The sequence below is a fragment of the Somniosus microcephalus genome, chromosome 6 (genome assembly GCF_052327205.1).
Source record: "Somniosus microcephalus isolate GS21.2 chromosome 6, FLI_Smic_1.0, whole genome shotgun sequence".
Classification (NCBI taxonomy): Eukaryota; Metazoa; Chordata; class Chondrichthyes; order Squaliformes; family Somniosidae; genus Somniosus; species Somniosus microcephalus.
In genome coordinates, this window is record NC_140992.1 from 187,390,782 (window position 1) to 187,416,035 (window position 25,254).

At 43.5% G+C, this 25,254-nt stretch overlaps 1 protein-coding gene and 1 long non-coding RNA gene across 7 annotated transcripts in view; one reads left to right on the plus strand and one right to left on the minus strand.

Moving 5' to 3' along the window:
• LOC147116242 (aryl hydrocarbon receptor-like) overlaps window positions 1–7,059 on the minus strand; it is a 144,206-nt gene extending 137,147 nt beyond the window's left edge. The window contains 1 exon segment of the mRNA XM_085991021.1: window positions 6,552–7,059. The gene's annotated coding sequence lies outside the window, so the exon portion shown is untranslated.
• A 157-nt stretch (window positions 7,060–7,216) lies between these two features.
• Window positions 7,217–22,937, plus strand: LOC147116243 (uncharacterized). Of its 6 annotated transcripts, none has more exons than XR_015078762.1 (8): window positions 7,217–7,235; window positions 9,928–10,072; window positions 11,621–11,749; window positions 12,486–12,572; window positions 14,534–14,682; window positions 16,491–16,700; window positions 20,929–21,080; window positions 22,514–22,937. It is a non-coding gene; the product is annotated as an uncharacterized LOC147116243 (long non-coding RNA). The 6 variants fall into 6 exon arrangements; XR_015078765.1 differs by lacking the exon at window positions 7,217–7,235 and adding an exon at window positions 7,263–8,265 and having other exon boundaries at window positions 11,621–11,784; XR_015078760.1 differs by lacking the exon at window positions 7,217–7,235 and adding an exon at window positions 7,265–8,265.
• Window positions 22,938–25,254: the final 2,317 nt, after the last annotated feature.

A 25,254-nucleotide genomic window follows, 5' to 3' on the forward strand; every position in this document is an offset into this window, starting at 1 on the left:
GCCTTTCCTTTTACTTTTTCTTCCACCCCCAAAATGTAACAGAAACCTGCATTAGACAGTGTGCGACATCTAAATGTGATGGACCGAAAGCGCATGCATGCCTAACATTTTATAATGTTACTAATGACACTCCTGTAGCGCTGCTTATACGAAGTCAGAAGATGCACTGCTCTATAGAAAAGGACAAAAACTTTGTTGTTCCAATGGAAACAGAATAAATGATTCTTCTGCTAAAGTGCAGTACTTGTAAGGCTATGAAATTGAATTAATGTTAAGTAATCAAATTAGCTTGTTTAAAGGTTAATTACTGATCAGAACCCTGGCCTGATTTGTGGAAACGTCAATTAAGAGGCTGCAAGATATTATGTCCCTGGAGAGTTTTTCTGTACATCACAAGTTACTGCCTCTGCTTCTTTATAGTTAAAAAAAAATAAAGTGTGAAACAAACAGCAAAACAAACAGCAATGAGATAAATGATTATTATTAGAGTGATGTTGGTTGAAAGGTGACTGTTGGCCAGGACAACAGCAGAACTTCCCTGCTCTTCTTCGAATAGAGCCTCGGGATCTTTTATGTCCAGCTGAGAGGACAGATGGGGCCTCAGTTTAAAGCCTGATCCAAAAGACAGCACCTGTGACAATGTAGCACTCCCTCAGTACTACACTGGAGTGTCAGCCCAGATTATGTGCCCAGGTCTCTGGAGTGGGACTTGAACCGACAACCTACTGACTCAGAGGCAAGTGAGCTACCCACTGAGCCACGGCCGACACCTTTGATAAATAGATGAGACATAACAGCATATTAAAAAATAGATAGCCCGTATTACAACCTATTAACTTCCTAAAAATACTTCAGCAGAAACTGATTTAGTTCAATCACTCGTCCTGCCCAGTTTTTGCTGACATATGAACATGTAATCAGAAATGAATTACTCATTTATAGTCGCAGAAGACAAACTGAGTGAGTGAGGGGTTCAAGAAGAGAAAAACAATTTGACTCTGTCTGTAACTCACAGACGACTGTAATTTAAATGCAAGTGGAGTTTTCTCTTGCCACAGTGTTCCCAAGCATTAGCAGAGCATTTGGAAGATGTGCATCTTCAGGACCTTGTAAAAAGAACATAAGTACACCATTATAAGATCAAGAATTTCATGCATTTAGGCAATTACTGATTTAAGCAACCAACAGCAGTAGAGGAGACCTTCTTCATCCGATATGCACACACACTTTTCAGCAGCAATCACCAGACAGCGATCAGGAGCAGGTTTCGTGGCCAGTTTTCCCTCTTGTTAAACGAGAGGCATAGAGGCCAACTTTCACCCCTGCCCAAAACAGCAAGCCTAACACAGACATGGGATTGGACCAGAGACCTTCCTGGCTGTGCGGCTCAGCAACCCACTTCTTCAACTCCGAGCTAGGGGAGGTTTCCCAGGGACTTCAAAAAATGGCACAATTGGAAGTTGAGCCGATCAGTTCCCATTTTTAAAGTGAAAAAGCTCAGAGGGAGGTTTCACAGTATTGCTGATCTCCTCGATGGTTAGTCAGTCTCCCAGGAAATCTTAAATCTATGAACTTAATCCTACCAACATTTTGGATAGACAAGTAAAACAAAACAAAGCAAATGCAGAAAAGAACAGAGCTACACTCCAACTTTGCAGAATTCAGGGTGGGGGAGCAGAATATATAATGAGTTAAAAAATACAGAGAATTTGGATCTGGTTACCCCATTCGACTTTCAAAAAACATTGAGAGAGAAATGCAAGTTAGGAGTCCAATTTTTTTTTTGCCTTTCCAAACCTTACATATAAAAACACTATGAATCCACTGGACACTTTGAATGCACAGAGCACACAACCGGATAGTACACTGGGTATGTAGCTAAGGCAGTGGGAGCAATACCTGCATAAGGGTTGTTTGCTTTTAGTTGTTGGGGTTCATAACTCTGCATTTTAACCCACTACCTCTCAAAGAAAAAATATTTATCTTTATGATTTAACTCTAAGATAATTAACAGACTAATGTAAATCTGTGCATTTTACAACACAGATAACCTGCAAAGCTTGACAGTTGGAAATGCAATATTTAAGAGGTTAAGACTGAGTACAGCAAGAGATCAAAAGATTAAGTACAGCAAGGGATTGAAAGACTAGGAAGTACAGCCTTGCTTTTAAAAAAAACATTTTTATGTTGTAAGGTTGTTTAACTGTTAAAAATCATGCAAGATTGTTTCTAAAATAAAGTACAGATGAGCCCAAAGAGTATTATAATTTTTTCTTTAAACGTTACTAGCTGATGACTGCACAGTGTTCAGTGCCATTTGCAACTCCTCAGATAATGAAGCAGTCCATGCCCGCAAGCAGCAAGACCTGAACGACATTCAGGCTTGGGCTGATAAGTGGCACATAACATTCGTGCTACACAAGTGCCGGGCAATGACTATCTTCAAAAAGCAAGCATCTAACCACCTTGGCATTCAAAGGCATTACCATCGCTGAATCCCCCACCATCAATATCCTGGGGATCACATTGACCAGAAACTTAACTGGACCAGCCACATAAATACTGTGGCAAGAGCAGGTCAGAGGCTGGGTATTCTGTGGCAAGTGTCTCACCTCCTTACTCCCCAAAGCCTTTCCACCATCTACAAGGCACAAGTCTGGAGTGTGATGGAATGCTCTCCACTTGCCTGGATGAGTGCAGCTCTAACAACACTCAAGAATGGTGTGGAGATGCCGGAGTTGGACTGGGGTGGACAAATGTAAAAAGTCACACAACACCAGGTTATAGTCCAACAGCTTTATTTGAAATCACAAGCTTTCGGAGCGCTGCTCCTTCTTCAGGTGAAGTAGAGAAATGCATAAAGACACAGCTTATATAGTCAGAGAATCATGTCAGATGTTTACAGGTAACCTTTCCAACTGCCATTAATCACACCTCGGCAGAGAGATAATCACAGCAGTCAAAGGTGTGAATGGTGTCCAAACAGGTCAGTCAGGGAAACATTACATCAAAGAACAATGAGGTGGGGTCACAAGGGGTCAAATATTGCAGATGCTGGGGTCTGTATGAAAAACAAAAAAAGACAAAAAACATTTTTTTTTTTGGCTGGAAATCACAGCAGGTCCGGCCGCATCCGTGTAGAGAGAACAAGCCAATGTCGACTCGAGTCTGGATGACCCTGCATCAGGTGGGGTTACATGTAGCGTGACATGAACCCAAGATCTCTGTTGAGGCCGTCCTCATGGGTGCGGAACTTGGCTATCAGTTTCTGCTCGACGATTTTGCGTTGTCGTGTGTCTCGAAGGCCACCTTGGAGAATGCTTACCCGAAGATCGGAGGCTGAATGTCCTTGACTGCTGAAGTGTTCCCCGACTGGGAGGGAACACTCCTGCCTGGTGATTGTTGCGCGGTGTCCGTTCATCCGTTGTCGCAGTGTCTGCATGGTCTCGCCGATGTACCATGCTCCGGGGCATCCTTTCCTGCAACGTATGAGGTAGACAACGTTGGCCGAGTCACATGAGTATGTACCATGTACCTGGTGGGTGGTGTCCTCACGTGTGATGATGGTATCTGTGTTGATGATCTGGCATGTCTTGCAGAGGTTGCTGTGGCAGGGTTGTGTGGTGTCGTGGTCGCTGTTCTCCTGAAAGCTGGGTAATTTGCTGCGAACGATGGTCTGTTTGAGGTTAGGCGGCTGTTTGAAAGCGAGTAGTGGAGGCGTGGGGATGGCCTTAGCGAGGTGTTCGTCGTCATCGATGACATGTTGAAGGCTGCGAAGAACATGGCGTAGTTTCTCCGCTCCGGGGAAGTACTGGACGACGAAGGGTACTCTGTTGGTTGTGTCCCGTGTTTGTCTTCTGAGGAGGTCTATGCGATTTTTCGCTGTGGCCCGTCGGAACTGTCGATCGACGAGTCGAGCGTCATATCCCGTTCTTACAAGGGCGTCTTTCAGTGTCTGTAGGTGTCCATCGCGTTCCTCCTCGTCTGAGCAGACCCCAGCATCTGCAATATTTGACCCCTTGTAACCCCACCTCATTGTTCTTTGATGTAATGTTTCCCTGACTGACCTGTTTGGACACCATTCACACCTTTGACTGCTGTGATTATCTCTCTGCCGAGGTGTGATTAATGGCAGTTGGAAAGGTTACCTGTAAACATCTGACATGATTCTCTGACTATATAAGCTGTGTCTTTATGCATTTCTCCACTTCACCTGAAGAAGGAGCAGCGCTCCGAAAGCTTGTGATTTCAAATAAAGCTGTTGGACTATAACCTGGTGTTGTGTGACTTTTTACAACACTCAAGAAGCTCAACACCATCCAAGGCAAAGCAGCCCACTTGATTGGCACCCCATCCACTCCCTCCACCACCGGCGTACTGTGGCTGCAGTGTGTACCATCTACAAGATGCACTGCAGCAACTCGCCATGGCTTCTTCGGCAACACCTCCCAAACCCACGACCTCTACCATCTAAAAGGACAAGGGCAGCAGGCATATGGGAACACCACCACATCCAAGTTCCCCTCAAGTCACACACCATCCTGACTTGGAAGCACATTGCCATTCCTTCATCGTCGCTGGGTCAAAATCCTGGAACTCCCTGCCTGACAGCACTGTGGGAGTACCTTCACCACACAGACTGCAGCATTTCAAGGCGGCGGCCACTTTCTCAAGGACAATTAGGGATGGTCAATAATTACTGGCCTTGCCAGCAACTGGCCCTCCCATGAACAAATAAGGAAAAGCTGATTTCCCAAGGCAATGCCCACAGATAGTCTGGAGCACGTTCATGAAGTTTAGCTGCTAGAATGGAACGATGTTTAACCTGCCCTGTCTCTGAGGAAATTAGATGATAATTGCCGAGGGATCTTACTGTGGATTTCCAGGTGCTTGTAAATCTCCAGCTTCTGTCTTTCAGGAGAGGCTATGTTATCAAAGTCAGAAAATCAGCAGAAAATGGTTGACTCCCTATGTCTATTTTTAAACGATTAGTTAAAGTGTGACAGTAAAATGTGATAGACGTGCGTTAGATGAATGGGGTGTGGGGGGTGTAGGGGGAAACACCTGGCACACAATTATAGATTTTGTCTTTACAAATTTGGGTTGTGCCTGGAAAGAACATATTGAGGAATACAACACTGAAATGTCGTACTGGGTGGCTACGGGTCCCTCACAGGTGGTCAAAATGGGCTCCTCTCCTATAGGTGGTGATACAGGTATCCATCAACCCCAGTCACCATTAACCTCTGTGCCCTTTTTACAATTACGTAGCCTGGGCAACGGTTGAGCTATTTGCCCTCGAGAGCATCACAACCAAGCATGATCCTGCCATCCACACAGACACACTTCCACCAGGGTCGACTGTTTGGAGGTCAGCAATAGGAATGCCAAATGAATCTTCTGCTCCATTGCCCAGGACACTGCTCCCATCTGCATAACCATTGCAAGATCAACTAACTCAGCAGGACCGGGAACTGAACCTGGGGGAAGAGAGGGAAAAAAAAGCAGAGAGCGCGCGCGCGCGAGCGAGAGCTAATGAATACGAATTTAAAGCAAGCATCCAAGCTACAATCTGTGGGGCAGGTTTGTTCCACGAGCCTTGGCAAAGTACCGGTGGCTCGCCGCTCTGCAGCACCACTGACCACTCAGTTTCTATAACTGTTGTCTTATGTTGCAGGGTTCGGTTCATCTCCTTGAATTTGGCAGGACTGGCAATTTGAAAAGGTCTGTTCTCAGCACTGCTCCCTCCTCGGTAGATAAATCCTAAATCCTGAAACAACCAATGAAGGTGTGGCATGGAGAACAGCATTTCAAACTGCCAGTCCTGCCAAATTCAAGCAGATGAACCCTGCAGCATTAAAAAAGGAAATTAAAAACAAGTTACTTTTGGGTGTGGGCTTTGTTCTTATCTACAATGTTAATTAAGTCTAATGTCAAGAAGCTGAGAAGCAGGATAACATTTATGTCTACAGTATTACACAATCAAATAACATTTTAATTTAACAAACAATGGCTAGCAACGGCTTTAGATCCACAAGATCATTACAGATGAGGAAGGCTATTCGGCCTGTCTTCGTTCATCCATCCATAATGACCCTACTATTGCAACATCTATTTGTTTGCAGGAACAATGATGTAGGCAACTAAAACAAAACAAAAAATCTAGACCTCCCTGCAATAAAGACCCACGTGTTAAATGGGGGTATAAAAAGGTACATAAAATGTTTGCCTCGCACAATATGCTAAAACACACAATTATAATACAAATGACACATTTCCTAGGACATCCTCAAAAAAGTCAGTCACTTTTTCATGAAGCCAGACATCACTTTCAGATACATTATCAGCACCACTTCTCCATTTTGTTTTGCAAATTCTATAAAACGCAGAGAACCATTAACCAGTAGCAGGTGAATGCAATCCTGCATTGCTCAGTAGACCAGTATAAATTTGTATTAAAGACAGAAGCAAATGTGTTTTCCCACAAATGTACGCATCAACTCCTGAGAATCAACTCCATGTTTTGAAACTATAAAAAGTATTTCGCTTACCTTATGGTAAGGCTGCAGTCCGAAACTTTTATTCCCAAGCCAAGTATGGACTGAATGAGACGATTTGTTCAGTCTAGTCCTTCAAGGCCATTGTTGTACTTTTTGGAGAGTTAAAGGCTACAAATCCTTCAAACGAAGACCCAAAGTTTAGTTGTATTCACCAGGAGAGCCAACAAACTGGCAGAATGTGCACCAGGCTCAGAGAAAGAGCGCACTTTGATACCAGCCCATCCACTCTGCAGCACACCTGAGCCAGGTAAATTGTCAGAATGTCCACAGAGTGAAGCACAAGCTTTAACTGTGATAAAGAAAGTTAAATCCCAAATATCTCCTCTGTGTCACTTCATTTTTTCTGTATAATTTTCGCTTAAACAAAGTCAACTCCAAATCACCTCCCATCCGACAAACTCCGCTGCATCGCACCCAAAGCGCCTTTCCACCGTACCTGCAGATTCTGATTATCTGCCCCGTCGCTCGACCATTGCTTCAACCCTCACCTGCAGCGGCCGCTCAGTTACAGCGCCGCGCTGCGGCCGTTAGGAAAATAGCAAGAGTGGCGCGCAACGCCTTCCGGGTATTGTAGTCCTCGTCCAACCCTCCCGCGCCTGCAACTCCCAGAGTACACCGGAAGGATTGTACGCGCATGCGCTGTAAGGCCTCATTTTACGAATCAATGGCGGCGAGGTAGGTGCTGCGCAACAGAAAGTGTGTGAGGCGGGAAAGAGTAATAGTCGCGGGCGCGAGCCCGAGCCCGAGATTGGCTGGAGCTCTGGTTAACGGGTTGTTTAGCGGGTGTAGCCGAGCTGGGTCGGGCCCTGGTTATTGGGAGCTCGCTGGTGCCGGCCAGTAGCCTCAGGCAGAGCCCGCGCAGGTTTGGGCCTTTGTGCAAGTGAGGAGCAATGTGCTGCGCCCGGGCCTTTCTCACCGAACATTCACTGCGAGTTTTGGCCAAAATAACACCACTGCAGAGCAGCCGTAACTTTCTTAATCTGCTGGGGTGGGTTTAAAAGCTACTGGTCAGTTCAATGGGTCGGTTGCTAAATACATTGCCCAGCGTGGTGTATGAGCCGTACAGACTGATAAGGCCTCGGCTTCCATCCCTGATTGTGTCGTGCTAAAAGCGGTAGGAGATTTGCAGCTTGCCCTAGCACCCCTAGATTGAGAAAGGAAGGCAGATTGGGGTGGGGGGATGATGATATCAGGCATAACTTTCTATTGATCACTGCCAGGGGTTCCTGCTGGAAGGCTGTATGTGTGGACTTCCAGTGAGGATAAGGGGTTGCTTGTGGAACCGAACCCATAATGGGTCAGTGTCTTTACTAGAGGAGGGAAATTAGGGGGTAAATTTTTCAGAACGGAAACCTACTGGAGCATTTTGTTGAATGACTGACCAGGAGTTTTAAAGCTTCTCTTTTGAGGGATGCCAGCCACATGGAATGATGTTTGGAGGTATGGTTGGAAGTTGATGATTAGCAGAACTTTGGGATCACAGCAAAAATATTAATATGCGAGAAGAATACATGACTCGCAGGCAAAATATTTTAAATGTTTTGGTTTTCATTTTGTACATAATGGAAAATGTTTAAAATCTGTTTGGAGGTAAAATTCCTCTCTGATATTTTGTTTATATGCAGAATTTCAGCTAATTTATTGAAGACTGTTTCACCTCTTGGAAATATCTTTTCTTCCCTGCTTCCATGATGAGTAATGTTTGGTATGTATTATCTGAACTACCAGTGATGAGCATTAAAATGATTACTCTGAGAGCTTGGGATCTTCCCTTCTATTTTGTTGAATCTGTTCACAGGTGGTCTATCTGAGCAGTAAGTGTTTAAGCACTACACATACATGTTTCTTACAGATGTTTTTTTGATATAAAAGCATAGAATTTTACAGCACAGAAAAGAAACTTACATTTATATAGTGCCTTTCATCACCTCAGGATGTTCCAAAATGCTTTACAGCTAATGAAGTACATTTAAAGTGTACTTGCTGTTGTAACGTGGCAGTCAGTTTGCGCACAGCAAGGTCCCACTAACTGCAGTGAGATAAATGACCAGATCATCTTTTTAGGTGTTGGTTGAGAGATAAATATTGGCTAGGACACTGGGACGCACTCCCCTGCACTTTGAAATAATACCATGGGATTTTTTACGTCCACCTGAGAGGGTAGATTGTGCCTCGGTTTAACATCTCTGACAACCTTCTGACTTTGGTGAGAGTGCTACCAACTGAACCACGGCTGTCACGGCAGAAGGAGGCCATTCCTCCCACTGTCTGCCCTTTCCCCATACCCTTTAAAATTGTATTTTTCCAAATTTTTATCCAATTACTGTTTAATTTAGGATTCTATACCACTGCTGTTTCTGGTAGGGCATTCCACCTCTTAATGTTCTGTGAGAAGAAATTCCCTTAACCGCTCCCTTTATTTCTTTTGGTAATGATCTTAAATTTATGTTGTCTAGTTACTGACTCGCCAATGGAAACCTTATCAAAGATCATCAGAATTATATGCTGCCTATTTTATTAATTTACTAAATAAATAATTAAAAGCTTTCGAAATGTAGTATAGGCTTCTCTCTTTCTTAACTGTTACCCAATATGGGGCGTTGTAGAATTGAGTGCATCAAATATTGTGCTGTATTTAAAGGGGGATTACAAACCAATTTAGAGCAATTGTTTCAGTGGCTCAGATGGACATTAAAGATCCTATGATATTCAAAGATGATCAGGTTGTTCTGTCTGGCCACAATCACTGTCAACAGATACTAGCAAAACAGTTCAGGCCATTTATCTCTTTGGTGTTTGAGACATTGCTGTGGTAAAAATGGCTGCCCTATTTGCCTTCATAAGTCACTGCTGTCCAAAGTATTTGATTGTATGTTGAGCGCCTGGTGGTGTCTGAGATATGTGGTGTGTGAATGTAAGCCATACACAATGTCAGCATACTATTTAGGAGATGAAGACTGTCATTTTGTTGATACACAGATGGGTCAAAACCTTTCCCAGAAACTTTCCATGGTGTTTGATGTTGAAAGGAAGGAGTTTCAATAACAATACCCTTCCAGGCTGATGCGCTATTAATTACTCATAAAAGACTGAGAGTTAGAAGAGTAACCAAAGGCTTTTATTAACAACAGAATGGAGGTCTGCCTCGCGTGGTCGACCGGTCCATGATACTAAGGGCTGGGGAGCAGTCACCTTTATACTAGGACCTGTGGGAGGAGTCAGCCGAGGCATGTCCAGGCATGTACACAGTGGAATACAAACAGGACAAACAGGAATACAAACAGTGGTTTACCACACAGGCCAAACATCGGACTAATCCAAAGACGTATTGCTAACCTTTAATGTGTTTTTATTTGTCTCTGAATAGTGCACCTCATCAAGAGACTGGTCAGGAGGAGTTACTTCGTCATGTGAATGTGGTGAAGGTGCTTGTTTGAAATGAAGAATTAATGGATAATCATGGGACCTATTGATGTCTAAGAAGCAAGGAGAGGCACACAAAGTGAGTTAAGGTACAGGAAACTTTGTGTTATCCGGAGGCTAAATGTCCGACAAGCTCGAGCCACCGGCAAAAATCAGAAGCCGTTTTTTTTTCTTTTCGTTGCTTTTTTCTCAACAGTCAAGCTCTGCAAGGTCTGTAGCTAAGCAACAGCTTCAGCTAGAGACGCTACAGAGACGCTTGCCGACTGTTTAGAAGCTGTTGCTCCGTATGTTTCAACATTAGCGCTGGAGTGTCCGGCAGTTTTGAGGGAACGGCAACAGCTCGGTGCTGGATAGCACAAAGTTTCCTGTACCTAGGAACTTATGTTGAACAATTTGCAATCTTAACAAAGCAGCACCCTGTCGGAATGAATAGCAGTAGTTACCTTGTATACACAACATGATATGATTTAACTTCTGTGATGCATTGGTTAACTGCTTCAAAGTACCTGTTCAAATGCTCTTGACAGGTTAATGACTGCATTAAAATACTGCAGAAAGGAAACTCATTTTTGAATCTTGATTTTTGTTGCTGTTTGTGTGAAGCTAGGTTTTGAAATCTGACCCTTGGAATGCTCTCTCTACCCTCCTCCCCCTGCTTCTGTGATGAGTAATGTTTGGCATGTATTATCTGAACAGCCAGTGAAGAGCATTAAAATGATTACTCTGAGAGCTTGGGATGTTAGTTTACATTTTGCTGAATTGCTTCTAATCTACAGGCTAAGAGGAGTCTTAAGTGTTCGTGGAGCTGTAGGTAGAAGTGTTTAATACCTGTGCTAGCTACTTTGTTAGCTCGCTTGGCCATGTAACTGAGAGCTCGCAACACACTGCAAGTGTCGGCTTTACAACAGCTGTGCTGGTGAGTATTTTAAGCAGGGTGTAGGGCTTCATCCATCGCCTGTTTGGAGCAGGAATGAGCCTCAAAGAGCACAGGGTGAGTTTTATTAAATCCTGGGCGCAGCAGCATAGTGGATATGTTGCTGGACTGGTAATCTAGAGGCCTGGACTAATAATACTCTGGAGAATTAGAGATCCAATCTCACCAGGCCAGGTTGAGAATTTACATTTTATTTTTTTAAAGCTGGAAATAAAAAGCTGGTATCGGTAAAAGTGAACATGAAGATTTCAGATTGTCATAAAACCCCAACTAGTTCACTGATGTCCTTTTAGGAACGGAAACCTGCCGTCATTACTTGGTCTGGCCTATATGTGACTCCAGTCCCACACCAACGTGGTTGACTCTTAACTGCCCTCTGAAGTGGCCTAGCAAGCCACACAGGCCAACTAGGGATTGACAATGAATGCTGGCCTTGCCACAGATGCTCTCACCCAGAGAATGAATAATTTTAATGAAAAATTGTAGCATTGCTGGCAAATGTCAGTGATATTTTTCTGGTGCTTTGTTTCTGATTAGTGTTGTCATTAGTTGATGAGGAAAAAAACATTCCCAATAACTCGTTGTAGTTGTTTATTTCCTTTATAGATAGATGTTTTACCAACATTGTTCTTTCTATTAAAAATATCAGGCTAATTAGTTTCACTTTCACATCCTTTTGTTTTATTCCTGTCTGTTTGTTCAGTGTGTGCTGGGACAACTTTAAAGAATGGGGTAGGGGGCAATACTGAGGCCCACCACAGGAAGATGCTGACTTCAATTGAAATGCCCAAGGCTATAAACATCAGTTTATGTTTACGGAGCAATGTTTGAGGTACGTGCAGCCCAAGGAGACAGTGATTTGAGGAGGTACGTTGTGTCCAAGTTTGGAACTTATTGCTAAGCAGCAGGTGTAATCACAGCACAACCAAATTAATTAACTTTTTGTTCAAGTAATATTTTTTTTTTAATTTATAGTTAATAAGATAGAATTAATCTCGTGGCTATTTCTTTTTGTATAAACTATGCACAACTTTCAGTTTGATTGCTGGAAATGTCCTCGACCCACCGGTTCTGTGATGAGTAATATGTGGGAAGTTGAATCTGAGCAACCAATGAAGGGCATTGAGGTCTTTACTCTGAGAACTTGGAATATTCCTGTACCTTTGCTGAATCATTTCAATGATCATCATATTTGGACAGTGGAAGTTTTGATAATGATACAAGTACTTACTTCTGAGACTTGTGCTTGGCCACTTTGTCAGCACAGCCACACGACTAACAGCTGTACAAGTGAGGGACGTTTCAGGGTTTTCTTTTACCCTGCGGAATATATAGCCTCTCAGGGTGGAGCGCAACAGGTATTAGCACATGTCCTCCACTTGGCGAGAATCTTTATAAAGGCCAGTGTCCTTTTCATTGGTGAATTGCACATGTGTTGGCACAATATTTTTCTAATGCTGTGATCTTTGAGTTCTGAATGGCCCTTCCAAAAAAAAGGGTTTCCCTTGCGTCAAAATCGAACGGGACAAATTCTCACTTATAACTTCAAATTTCTTTTGTTTGAACAGAGCCCTCTGATGGCGTCATTGGGGATTGGTTGGGAGGAGGTTCTGAATCTCGCCGTGTGAAGATCCAGTTGAAGTGAAGCATCAAAGGTAAATGATTACATGGCAGCACGGTGGCATAGTGGTTAGCACTGTTGCCTCACAGCGCCAGGGACCCGGGTTCGAATCCGGCCTCGGGCGACTGTCTGTGTGGAGTTTGCACATTCTCCCCGTGTTTGCGTGGGTTTCCTCCGGGTGCTCCGGTTTCCTCCCACAGTCCAAAGATGTGTGAGTTAGGTTGATTGGCTATGATAAATTGACCCTTAGTGTTAGGGGGATTAAATACGTGGGGTTACGGGGATAGGGTGGGATATGTGTTGGTGTAGGGGTTACGGGGATCGGGTGGGATATGTGTCGGTGCAGGCTCGATGGGCCGAAATGGCCTCCATCTGCACTGTGGGGTTTCTGTGATTCTGTGATTCTGTGATTAGTGTTAAAGGAACCGTGTGAGAAGCATACAGTCTAGAGGAAATGATGGGTACAAGCGGTGACTGTAGATTTGAAACTAATGCTGGGCAACGTTTTAAACCACGGTAAGACTAACAAATGCAGGTATTTTACTAGTTCAAAAACAATCAATCAATATATTTTTTGTTGTAGAAACTAGGTTAATGTTTCCAGTCTGATTCCTGGTTCTGTGATGAGTAATGTTTGGCATGTATTAACTGAACAGCAATGATGACCATTCAAATAATTACTCTGAGAGTTTAGGATATTTCCTTCTGGTTTGTAGAATCTGTTCATGGGTCGTCTTATCCTGGATAGTAAAAGTATTTATATTGCCGTAAGCACGTGTGTCTAATCATGCTGTAAGTGGAGGTTTTCAACGTGTGTGCTGTCCGTTTTGTTGATTTGCTAAAAAGAACTAATAGCTCTCAAATGTAGTTTAGGTTTCTGTTTCTCTTAACCTTTACCCTACTGAGCATATTGGGCTTCGTTGAAATTAAGCACACCAAATATTGTGATGTCTTCTTTAAAGGGGAATAATCACCAATTTAGAGGAGGAGAGGGCCCAATGTCACTTTTGTTGATTATATTACTCCTTGCCTGAGTACGAAGGTTGTGGGTTCAAGGTCCACTCTAGGACTGGAGCCCATAATCTAGACTGATACTTCAATGCAGCACTCGGGACTGATCTTGGTGTTTGGCCAACACTGGTCTCTCAATGGATGCCATCAAAACAGATCAACACGCCATTCATATTGTTGCTGCTTGAGATCTTCCTGCATTTAAATGGCTGCCCTATTTGCCTGCATGACAGTCACTGCTCTTCCAGGTAATTGATTGTATGTCAAGCACATGGCAATATCCGCGACATAAGGAGTTGTGACAGTATGTCATGCACCATATCGGCATACTATTTATGATGGGCATCTGGGTAGCACAGTGCATGTCGACATTGGCCTTGCCTTTCTGGGACCTGTGTTCAATCCCGCCCAGACTGATGGGTAGAAAGTGGCTGTAAGAGTAATGAACAAAGGCAGTCTCCATTCAGTTACTAATGGGCTTGGGCCTACGACTCAAAATCGGCTCTCATTTGGTACCAGTTGGGACTGACACTCTGACAAGCCACACTAGTGCAAAAGGGGGTGCATTATTTTGTTGAAGGTAATTAGCAAAGGATCTAGAGGGGACAAAAATTATGCAGTGAGTTGTCATGATCTGGAATGCACTGCCTGAAAGGGTGGTGGAAGCAGACTCAATGATAACTTTCACAAGGGAATTGGATTAATACTTGAAGGGGGAAAGCTTCCAGGGGAGTGGGACTAATTGGAGAGCTCTTTCAAAGAGTCGGTACAAACACGATGGGCCAAATGGCCTCTTGTGCTGTAACAATCCATTATGTCATTGTGTTGTTGCACAGATGGATCAAAACCTTTCCCAATAACGTTCCATGGGGGTTTGATGTTCCTTTGAGAAGGGGCTTTCACTAACCGAACCTTTTCAGCCCAAACGTCTAATCCAAAGACGTCTCACCAACCTTTAATGTGTTTTTATTTGTCTGTGAACAGTCGACCATGCTGACCTCATGAACTGGTCGGGAGGAGTTACTTAGTCCCACCATCTGAGGATGCTTGTTTGAAATGAAGAATCGATGGATGGTGAAGGAACCCATTGATGTCTAAGGAGCTAATGTGAGAGGCAGGCCCAGTGACTTGAGGTACAAAACTGTCTGTATTCTTGGAACTTTGAGCAACAGTTTAAATCTTATCAAAGCGGTAACCTGCCAGAATAAATAGCAGGAGTTATTTTGTACACATTTCTTCTGTTTGTGCATTGATTAATGCATTTAAAAACGTTATCCAGTTAAAAGGTGAACTACATTAAATACCTGTTGACAGGTTAATGACTATTAAAATACTGTAAAGGATTTAATGTGACTGCTCTTTTTAGAAATGATTATATCTATTCAGGTATAATTGTTGCTTTGTGTAAAACTAGATTTCTAACTCTACTCTGGGAAGTGCCCTCCCCTCTCCCTCTGCCCAGGTTCAGTGATGAGTAATGTTTGGCATGTATTATCTGAACAGCCAGTGAGGAGCATTAAAATAATTACTCTGAGAGCTTGGGATCTTCCTTTACATTTGGCTGATTCTATTTACATGCCACCTTGTAGCGGCAATGAAGGTGTTTATAATGCTTTTATAAGGGCTTTTGCGTATCTGCGCTACTCCATTTTCTCAGCTTACTTGGCCACGTAACCGTAATGTGCTGTAGGTCTCAGTTGTCAACCTCCAGTCTGCTGAATATATAAAACCTTCCTGGGTTGAGCCGTGTCACTGCGGCTCTTTTGTGAAGCTGATTGACGCAGTGGGTGAGCAGACTGAACATTCATTTCCGTACCTCGGTATCAAAGACAGTTAGCGCTGACTGTACTTATCGCAACAGTAGCGTCAGTGCAAAGTGGCTTGGCTTTGCACTGCTCAGATGTTGTAATGTAAACCAGGAGACTGCAGGAGGGAATCTCACCCCGCTTCTCTGCACTGAGAGTACGGGCCCTGAATCCAGGATTTACATAGCAAGTTCTAAATGGTGGTGTGACGTAACTCCACTTGGCACTCGTGCTACAGTTACTGTCAATGGAGCCACGAATAGAGGAAAGCTTTCTTCCTTGTTCTCCTATGTCTTCATGGGCCCAAGTGAAATGAGTTTGGGAAATCTTAAATGCAGTCTTATTGAATGTGCACATTGTGTAAAGCTACAATAGACCCCCTCTCTTTTTCTCCTCTTCTCCCCACCCCACCCCCCTACCCGATGATCAGCTGGAATTTTACATGATGGTGCCACATGGCAGAATATCTGTTTGCATTTGTTCATCTTTTCTTGTTGAATTAAATAACTGTGTTTTATAATTGTCTGGATTCCTGTACTGAAGGTACTGATGGATTGTGAATATAAGACCAAAATTTGGGGTCATCATTATCCACCAGCTTCCATTGCCCACCCATGGGGATAGGGCTTCATAGAGCAGATAATTGATGTTCAATTGAAGCTGTAAATGCAGAACAGATTTCCAGTAAGTTGATCTTGTTTGGCGAGGTTATTGGAATATTCCTGTACCTTTGCTGAATCAGTTCACTGATCACCATATTTGGACAGTGGAAGTTTTGATAATGATGCAAGTACTTGCGTCTGATACCTGTGCTCGGTCACTTTGTCAGCACAGCCACATGACTAACAGCTGTACAAGTGAGGGATGTTTCCGGGTTTTCTTTTACCTTGCGGAATGTATAGCCTCAGGGTGGAGCGCAACAGGTATTAGCACATGTCCTCCGCTTGGCGAGAATCTTTATAAAGGCCAGTGACCTTTTCATTGGTGAATCGCTTGAGTGTTGGCACAATAGTTTTCTAATGCTGTGATCTGAGTTCTGAATGGCCCTCTAAAACAAGGGTTTCCACAGTTTTCCCTTGTGTCACAGTCCAATGGGACACATTCTCACTTATAACTTCAACTTTTTGTTTGAACAGAGCCCTCTGATGGCATCATTGGGGATTGGTTGGGAGGAGGTTCTGAATCTCGCCGTGTGAAGATATCCAGTTGAAGTGAAGCATCAAAGGTAAATGATTACATGGATTAGTGTTAAAGGAACCGTGTGAGAAGCATACAGTCTAGAGGAAATGATTGGTACAAGCGGTGACTAGATTTGAAACTGGTGCTGAGCAACGTTTTAAACCACGGTAAGACTAACAAATGCAGGTATTTTACTAGTTCAAAAACAATCAATCAATATATTTTTTGTTGTAGAAACTAGGTTAATGTTTCCAGTCTGATTCCTGGTTCTGTGATGAGTAATGTTTGGCATGTATTAACTGAACAGCAATGATGACCATTCAAATAATTACTCTGAGAGTTTAGGATATTTCCTTCTGGTTTGTAGAATCTGTTCATGGGTCGTCTTATCCTGGATAGTAAAAGTATTTATATTGCCGTAAGCACGTGTGTCTAATCATGCTGTAAGTGGAGGTTTTCAATGTGTGTGCTGTCCGTTTTGTTAATTTTCTAACGAGACCTAATAGCTCTCAAATGTAGTTTAGGTTTCTGTTTCTCTTAACCTTTATCCTACTGAGCATATTGGGCTTCGTTGAAATTAAGCACACCAAATATTGTGATGTCTTCTTTAAAGGGGAATAATCACCAATTTAGAGGAGGAGAGGGCCCAATGTCACTTTTGTTGATTATATTACTCCTTGCCTGAGTACGAAGGTTGTGGGTTCAAGGTCCACTCTAGGACTGGAGCCCATAATCTAGACTGATACTTCAATGCAGCACTCGGGACTGATCTTGGTGTTTGGCCAACACTGGTCTCTCAATGGATGCCATCAAAACAGATCAATATGCCATTCATATTGTTGCTGCTTGAGATCTTCCTGCATTTAAATGGCTGCCCTATTTGCCTGCATGACAGTCACTGCTCTTCCAGGTAATTGATTGAATGTCAAGCACATGGCAATATCCGCGACATAAGGAGTTGTGACAGTATGTCATGCACCATATCGGCATACTATTTATGATGGGCATCTGGGTAGCACAGTGCATGTAGACACTGGCCTTGCCTTTCTGGGACCTGTTCAATCCCGCCCAGACTGATGGGTAGAAAGTGGCTGTAAGAGTAATGAACAAAGGCAGTCTCCATTCAGTTACTAATGGGCTTGGGCCTATGACTCAAAATCAGCTCTCATTTGGTACCAGTTGGGACTGACACTCGGACAAGGCACACTAGTGCAAAAGGGGGTGCATTATTTTGTTGAAGGTAATTGGCAAAGGAACTAGAGGGGAAAAAAATTATGCAGTGAGTTGTCTGATCTGGAATGCACTGCCTGAAAGGGTGGTGGAAGCAGACTCAATGATAACTTTCACAAGGGAATTGGATAAATACTTGAAGGGGGAAAGCTTCCAGGGCAATGGTAAAAGATCAGGGGAGTGGGACTAATTGGAGAGCTCTTTCAAAGAGTCGGTACAAACACGATGGGCCAAATGGCCTCTTGTGCTGTACCAATCTATTATGTCATTGGGGCAGAAATTCGGGTCGGGGGCTTGCCGCGCGTGCAAGCCTCCGATCTGCACTTACGCGACGCGCCGGCCGTTGAGCTTCAGGGACACCTGGAATTCCTGTTTTAAAATGTTGACTCCCGGGCAGCGTCTGACGTCACGCCGCCCAGGAGTGCAGCCAGCGCGAAGCCTGGAGCGCGCAGTGCAACTGAGACACGCCCCTTGAGGTCTCATTTTAAAAGGACACGCCCCCAATGTTTCTCACAAGCTGCAAAGCATTTTTACATGTAGAGCAGCATTTTAAATAGGTTTTTGGTATTTTTAAGAAGCTTTTGGTAACTTTTATAAACTTTTTTACATGTTTACATTATTTTGAAGAATCTGAAGTAGTTTTAAACAGAATTAAAGCAATTTAAAGACTTTTAAAAGGCCTGAGAATTTTTTTCATTCCATTTATTTATTTAGCAACGTCGTCATCATACGTGTCTTCACACTGTTCCCTTTGGGGAACTGTATGAAGTGGTGGAAGGATATATGGCCGTGATTAACGCTCCTTCCGTGACCGTAACCATCTTTGTACCAGCCATTAGGGTGGTTAGTCCTATGGCGGGAGGGTTTTACGGGCTCCCACAAGCTATACGAGGAGGGGGGGCCACCCACACCCACGGACGCAAATATCCCACTGGATGTCAACCCAGAATTTAGAGCCGGAGCTCCGACTCCACTTGCCGGGACTGTCTGGAGCGGGGTTCGGAAACCCTACCCCGTCTGGCCCAGCGGCGGGGATCCTACCGCTACGCCAAAGGCCCACTCCGATTAGCAACGTGAAATGGCTGGAATGAGCAGAATTCACAGCATTAAAAGAACTCACAATTGAACTGATGATGACCTCAGCAATCTCCTCAACGAGGTGGAGGCGCAGCGCCTGCTCATCATTGGTAATGAGAAGTCAAAGGCGCCGCAAAAAGGACAGATGATAGCTTGGTCTTTCAAGTGGCAGCATAGGGCTCCAGTCACAGGGAGGGAAAAGGCGCAGGAAACGTATGGGTGTCACCTTTTGCGCGGAGTGGGCCTTTTTCGTAGCGGTAAGCATCCCCGCTGCTGGGCCAGAAGGAGTAGGGTTTCGAACCCCGCTCCAGACAGTCCCGGCAAGTGGAGTCGGAGCTCCAACTATAAATTCTGGGTGGACATCCAGCGGGATACTTGCGGGTGTGGGTGGCCCCCCCCCCCCCCCCTCAGATGGGTTGTGGGAGCCCGTAAAACCCTCACGCCATAGGACTAACCACCCTAATGGCTGGTATGAAGATGGTTATGGTCACGGAACGAGCGTTAACGTGGCCAGAAATCCTTCCACCACTTCATACAGTTCCCGAAAGGGAACAGTGTGAGGATACGTACGACGATGACCTCTTGCGCAATGCACCTCCTTGGACCCTCAGTCGCAGATGCGAGGGGGCAAATCGTGCAATTGTTAAATTTTTCATTTTATTGACATGTAAAATGTTGGCCCAGTAATTCTGTTCCAAACGCGTGAGTACGGTCGGGGTACTCACGCACCTGGCCAGAGGAAATGCCGGTTTTCAGCATGCACAGCGCATGCGGGGAAAACCGGCATTTCCTGTCCTCTGAACGAAGGGGTTCAGAGGCAGAACGCGTGCGACTGCACAGGCAGCGCGTGCGCAGTAAAATTTGCCGGTTTCATTCATGCTTTCAGTGAGGTTAAGTCCTTACAGCTTACACATGAAAAAAGCATGAGTACAGTTGCTCCAGATGCTGCGGAGGAAGATATATTTTATCGTGGAGCTTCTGAAAGGCAATATTTTTGTTTGGGAAAGGGAGGAAAGTTATTTTAAGAAATGCTGAGGTAAGTTTTAAAGTTTATTTTTGTTTTTTAAAACGGGTTTTCAGTACTGTAGGTAGAAGGAGCAATTGTGGCTATGTGAATTGAATTTGCTGTGTTTATTAAATGTGAAAATGACTCCAACATTTTTAAAGAAAGAAACTTTTCATCAGTATTATATTCTTTTAAGTAATTATGTATGTATGTCTGTATATATTCCTTTGCATATATGTATGTATATATTCCTTTACTTATGTGTATGAATGTATGTATTTAATTATGACTTTCAGAGAAAGTAACTTATTGGAAAATCATAATTAAATACATACATTCATACACATAAGTATAAAGGAATATATACGGACATACATACATAATTACTTAAAAGAATATATTACCGATGAACAGTTTCTTTCTTAAAAATGTTGGAAATGTTACATTACTCATTTTAGAACAGTCATTTTCACATTAAACACAGCAAATTCAATTCACACAGCCACAATTGCTCCTTCTACCTACAGTACTGAAAACCCGTTTTAAAAAAATAAAAAAATAAAAATAAACTTTAAAACTTACCTCATCATTTCTTAAAATAACTTTCCTCCCTTTCCCAAACAAAAATATTGCCTTTCAGAAGCTCCACGATAAAATATATCTTCCTCCGCAGCCTCTGGAGCAACTTTATACATGCTTTTTTCACGTGTAAGTTGTAAGGACTTAACCTCACTGAATCCATGAATGAAATCGACAAAGTTCACTGCGCACGCGCTGTGCCTCTGAACCCCTTCGTTCAGAGGACAGGAAATGCCGGTTTTCCCCGCATGCGCTGTGCATGCTGAAAACCGGCATTTCCTCCGGCCAGACGCGTGAGTACCCCGACCGTACTCACGCGTTTGGAACGGAATTACTGGGCCATTGTGTTGTTGCACAGATGGATCAAAACCTTTCCCAATAACGTTCCATGGGGGTTTGATGTTCCTTTAAGGGGCTTTCACTAACCGAACCTTTTCAGCACAAACGTCTAATCCAAAGACACCTCACTAACCTGCAATGTGTTTTTATTTGTCTATGAACAGTCGGCTATGCTGACCTCATTATGAACTGGTCGGGAGGAGTTACTTAGTCCCACCGTCTGAGGATGCTTGTTTGAAATGAAGAATCGATGGATGGTGAAGGAACCCATTGATGTCTAAGGAGCTAATGTGAGAGGCAGGCACAGTGACTTGAGGTACAAAACTGTCTGTATTCTTGGAACTTTGAGCAACAGTTTAAATCTTATCAAAGCAGTAACCTGCCAGAATAAATAGCAGGAGTTATTTTGTACACATTTCTTCTGTTTGTGCATTGATTAATGCATTAAAAAAAGTTATCCCGTTAACAGGTTAATTACATTAAATACCTGTTGACAGGTTAATGACTATTAAAATACTGTAAAGGATTTAATGTGACTGCTCTTTTTAGAAATGATTATATCTATTCAGGTATAATTGTTGCTTTGTGTAAAACTAGATTTCTAACTCTACTCTGGGAAGTGCCCTCCTCTCTCCCTCTGCCCAGGTTCAGTGATGAGTAATGTTTGGCATGTATTATCTGAACAGCCAGTGAGGAGCATTAAAATAATTACTCTGAGAGCTTGGGATCTTCCTTTACATTTGGCTGATTCTATTTACATGCCATCTTGTAGCGGCAATGAAGGTGTGTATAATGCTTTTATAAGGGCTCTTGCCTATCTGCGCTACTCCATTTTCTCAGCTTACTTGGCCACGTAACCGTAATGTACTGTAGGTCTCAGTTTTCACCCTCCAGTCTGCTGAATATATAAAACCTTCCTGGGTTGAGCCGTGTCACTGCGGCTCTTTTGTGAAGCTGATTGACGCAGTGGGTGAGCAGATTGAACATTCATTTCCGTACCTCGGTATCAAAGACAGTTAGCGTTGACTGTACTTATTGCAACAGTAGCGTCAGTGCAAAGTGGCTTGGCTTGGCTTTGCACTGCTCAGATGTTGTAATATAAACCAGGAGTCTGCAGGAGGGAATCTCACCCCGCTTCCCTGCGGTGAGATGAATTTGTGTGTAGGATCATAATACGGCGTTTTAATTATCCACTGTCCACCTGTGGGGATAGGGCTTCAAACAGCTGATAAGGGACGTTCAATCATATCTGTAACTGCAGAACTAATTTCCACTAAATTGATCTTGTTTGGAGAGTGTATCTATTTTGAACCAAGTTGTTGGGACAAATTATGGGATTGTGTGTCAGACTGTATGTACCTGAGATGGTGGAACTTGTTCCTAACACTGTACCATACAATCTCCAGTGAATGATGGGATCATCATCAGAAGGTACCCAGCTTGCCTCTCGTACACAGGGCTGGAACAAATATGTACAAATACACTCGAGGTAGGTCTGGTGCTAGCTCATTGGATGACTGCAGAGTGTGATTTGGTACCAAGTTCCCTGGATTGACTCCTGGACCATGTGGTGTCCAGCTGGACATATAGTTTATCTTCCTGACGGCTTGGTAGAGAACAATACAGCCATTATTTCACAATTTGCCACAGGCACTCTATTGCCTATTTTCTGGGCAGGAGAGGAGATGGTTTGAAGTATGTTTAGAATATTTTGACAGGATACTTTACTCATTGTGAAATTTGTTTCAGATGCTCAGGATCGCAGAACCGACCATTCACAAGCAAGGCCGTCACTCACTGACTCCAGCTGTTTCCCACACCCTGCGGCTAAGGTCTTTGGGTCTGAAGAGGCTTCCGGTCCCATTATGGAGCAGGAAACTGTTAAACTATCCATGCGCTGGCTTGGTCAGCTCAAAGATAGTGCTAATGACTATATTTAGTAGATTGCCACGAGGAAAGAAGCCGTGTGGTGACTCTGCAAAATTGCCTGACCTGAAATCCTTGGAGTAGATGGCAGTGGGGCTACCCTCCTCAATTCTGCTGGGTCCTAGTGCCACAATCTTCTGACTTTCCTAATCTAGAATCTTAATTATTGTTAATCCATCTGAGAATGAAAGTATTAACTGATAATATTGTGTAGTGGATGTAAAATAAATTTAAATGTTCAACCTAACTTGAGTTGAAGATGTAGCATCAGAGTCTGGCTAATCTTAACCGCCTCTCCTGCTGCGGGGTCTCTCCCTTCGAATGGAATCGTGCCACAAGATAGTGACTTCACAAAACTGTTTCTCACTTAGCTAAGATTAAAAATTGCAAGCTACACAAGTTGAATTGTTAGGAGACAACAGCTTTTTGAGGCAGTCAAGGGGACTTGTTGGATTGCACTGGAGCAGGAGCATTAACCTGACCTATCAAGACAGCTGAAGCACTACTTCAGGCTATCTCTAGTGCAGATTATAAACTCAATGCCTGCATGCACCTCATTGTTCCATACACCTGTCTGAAAATTCAAACTATAGCTCCAGAAGGTAATCAACCTTTTATTCTGCAGTGATTATTTGCACCACATTTTTGACTCTGCATGCATGCCTGTTTGGTAACATATGCACTCTATCCAGTCATGTATGTGCAGCATCAAATGGTGTGGCAGTAGCCTGCATTGCTATGCTTCACTCGGCTGCTGGGGGGTGGTAGAGGAGCTCGGGGGAAGAGTTCAGTCAGGAGCTCAGAGGGAAAATGATTTGTTTTGGCGGGGGGTGGTGGGGATGAAGAGAGAATGGGGGGAGATGATATGAACATGATCTAGATGGGAAAAGTAGAGGTGTTAGGCCTGGATCACATTCTTCCATCTCCCCCCCCCCCCCTCCCCCCTCTTTTATACCTGCACCACATTCACCCTCTCTTCCCCAGCAGTTAAAGGCAGCAGCTCACTACCCCCCTCACAGACAACTAGGGGTGGCTAATAAATAAATGAATTTTGAAAAATGAGCACATTCTGGTCCTACAACATGCATAACATTACATTTGCGTTATTTGCTGGACTCTACTATTCCAGTGTTCTCCTGGCTAGCCTCAGATCTTCCACCCTCAATGAACTGGAGCTTATCCAAAACTCTGCTGCACATATCCTAACACGCAGCAAGTCCCATTCACCCATCTGACGAAAAGTCATCAACCTTAACGCTCCACCAATGCTACCTGACCTGCTGCATATTTCCAGCACCTGCAGTATTTTGCTTTTGCATTAGGGACAACATTGCCCACCAACATGATTTAAAAAATTCTCATCCTTATGTTAAAATCCCTCCATAGCCACACCCCTTCCTATCTGAACTCAGCAGTGAGTGCTCCTCACCACCCTTGAGCTCTGGAGCTGGTTGTCACAATGAATGGATCTAATTATACATTCCAGACAAACTGTTGGGTGTGTCTTATCTAAGGGGACCAGTTTGAGAGGGGAGAAAGCTAGCTTTCAAACTAGTATCCGGAACTTAAAAGGTAATTACAAAGGTATGAAGGCAGACTTGGTTAAAGTGGACTGGGAAAATATTACAGGGTACGACTGTAAAAGCAGTGGCAAACACGAGATATTTCATAACTCAGCAAAGATATATTCCAGTGAGAAAGAAAGACACTAAGGAAGTAAAGGATGGTATCGAATTGAAAGCAAAAGCATACAATGTGAAGAATAGTGAAAGAGGATTGGAAACCAGCAAAGGACGACTAAAAAAAGTGATAGCTTGAGAGTAAGCTAGCAAGAGCTTCTACAGGTATATAAAAGAGAGTAGCTAAAGTAAACGTTGGTCCCCAAGAGGATGAATCTGGAGAATTAATAATAGAAACAGGGAAATGGCAGAGACTTTGAACAAATATTTTGTATCGGTCTTCACGGTAGAAGACACTAAAAGCATCCCAATAATGGATAATCAAGGGGGGGGGGGGGGGGGTGGGTGGTGGGGGAAGACTTAAAAATCACAAAAGTACTAGGCAAACTAATGGGACTAAAAGGTGGACAAGTCCCTTGGACCCAATGGCCTGCATCCTGGAGTTTTAAAAGAGGTGGCTGCAAAGATAATGGATGCATTGGTTGTAATTACCAAAATTCCCTGGATTCTGGAGCGGTCCCAGCGGACTGGAAAACCGCAAATGTAATGCCACTATTTAAGAAAGGAAGGAGACAGAAAGCAGGCAACTATCAACCAGCTAGCCTAACATCTGTCATTGGGAAAATGCTGGAGTCCATCATTAAGGAAGTGATAGGACATTTAGAGAATCAGAATATAGTCAGGCAGAGTCAGCATAGTTTTATGAAAAGGGAAATCATGTTTGACAAATTGGTTGGAGTTCTTTGAGGATGGAATAAGCAGGGTGGATAAAGGGGAACCAGTAGATGTCATGTATTTGGATTTCCAGAAGGCATTTGATAAGGTACCATATAAAAGGTTACTACACAAGATAAGAGCTCATGGGTATGGGGGTAATATATTATG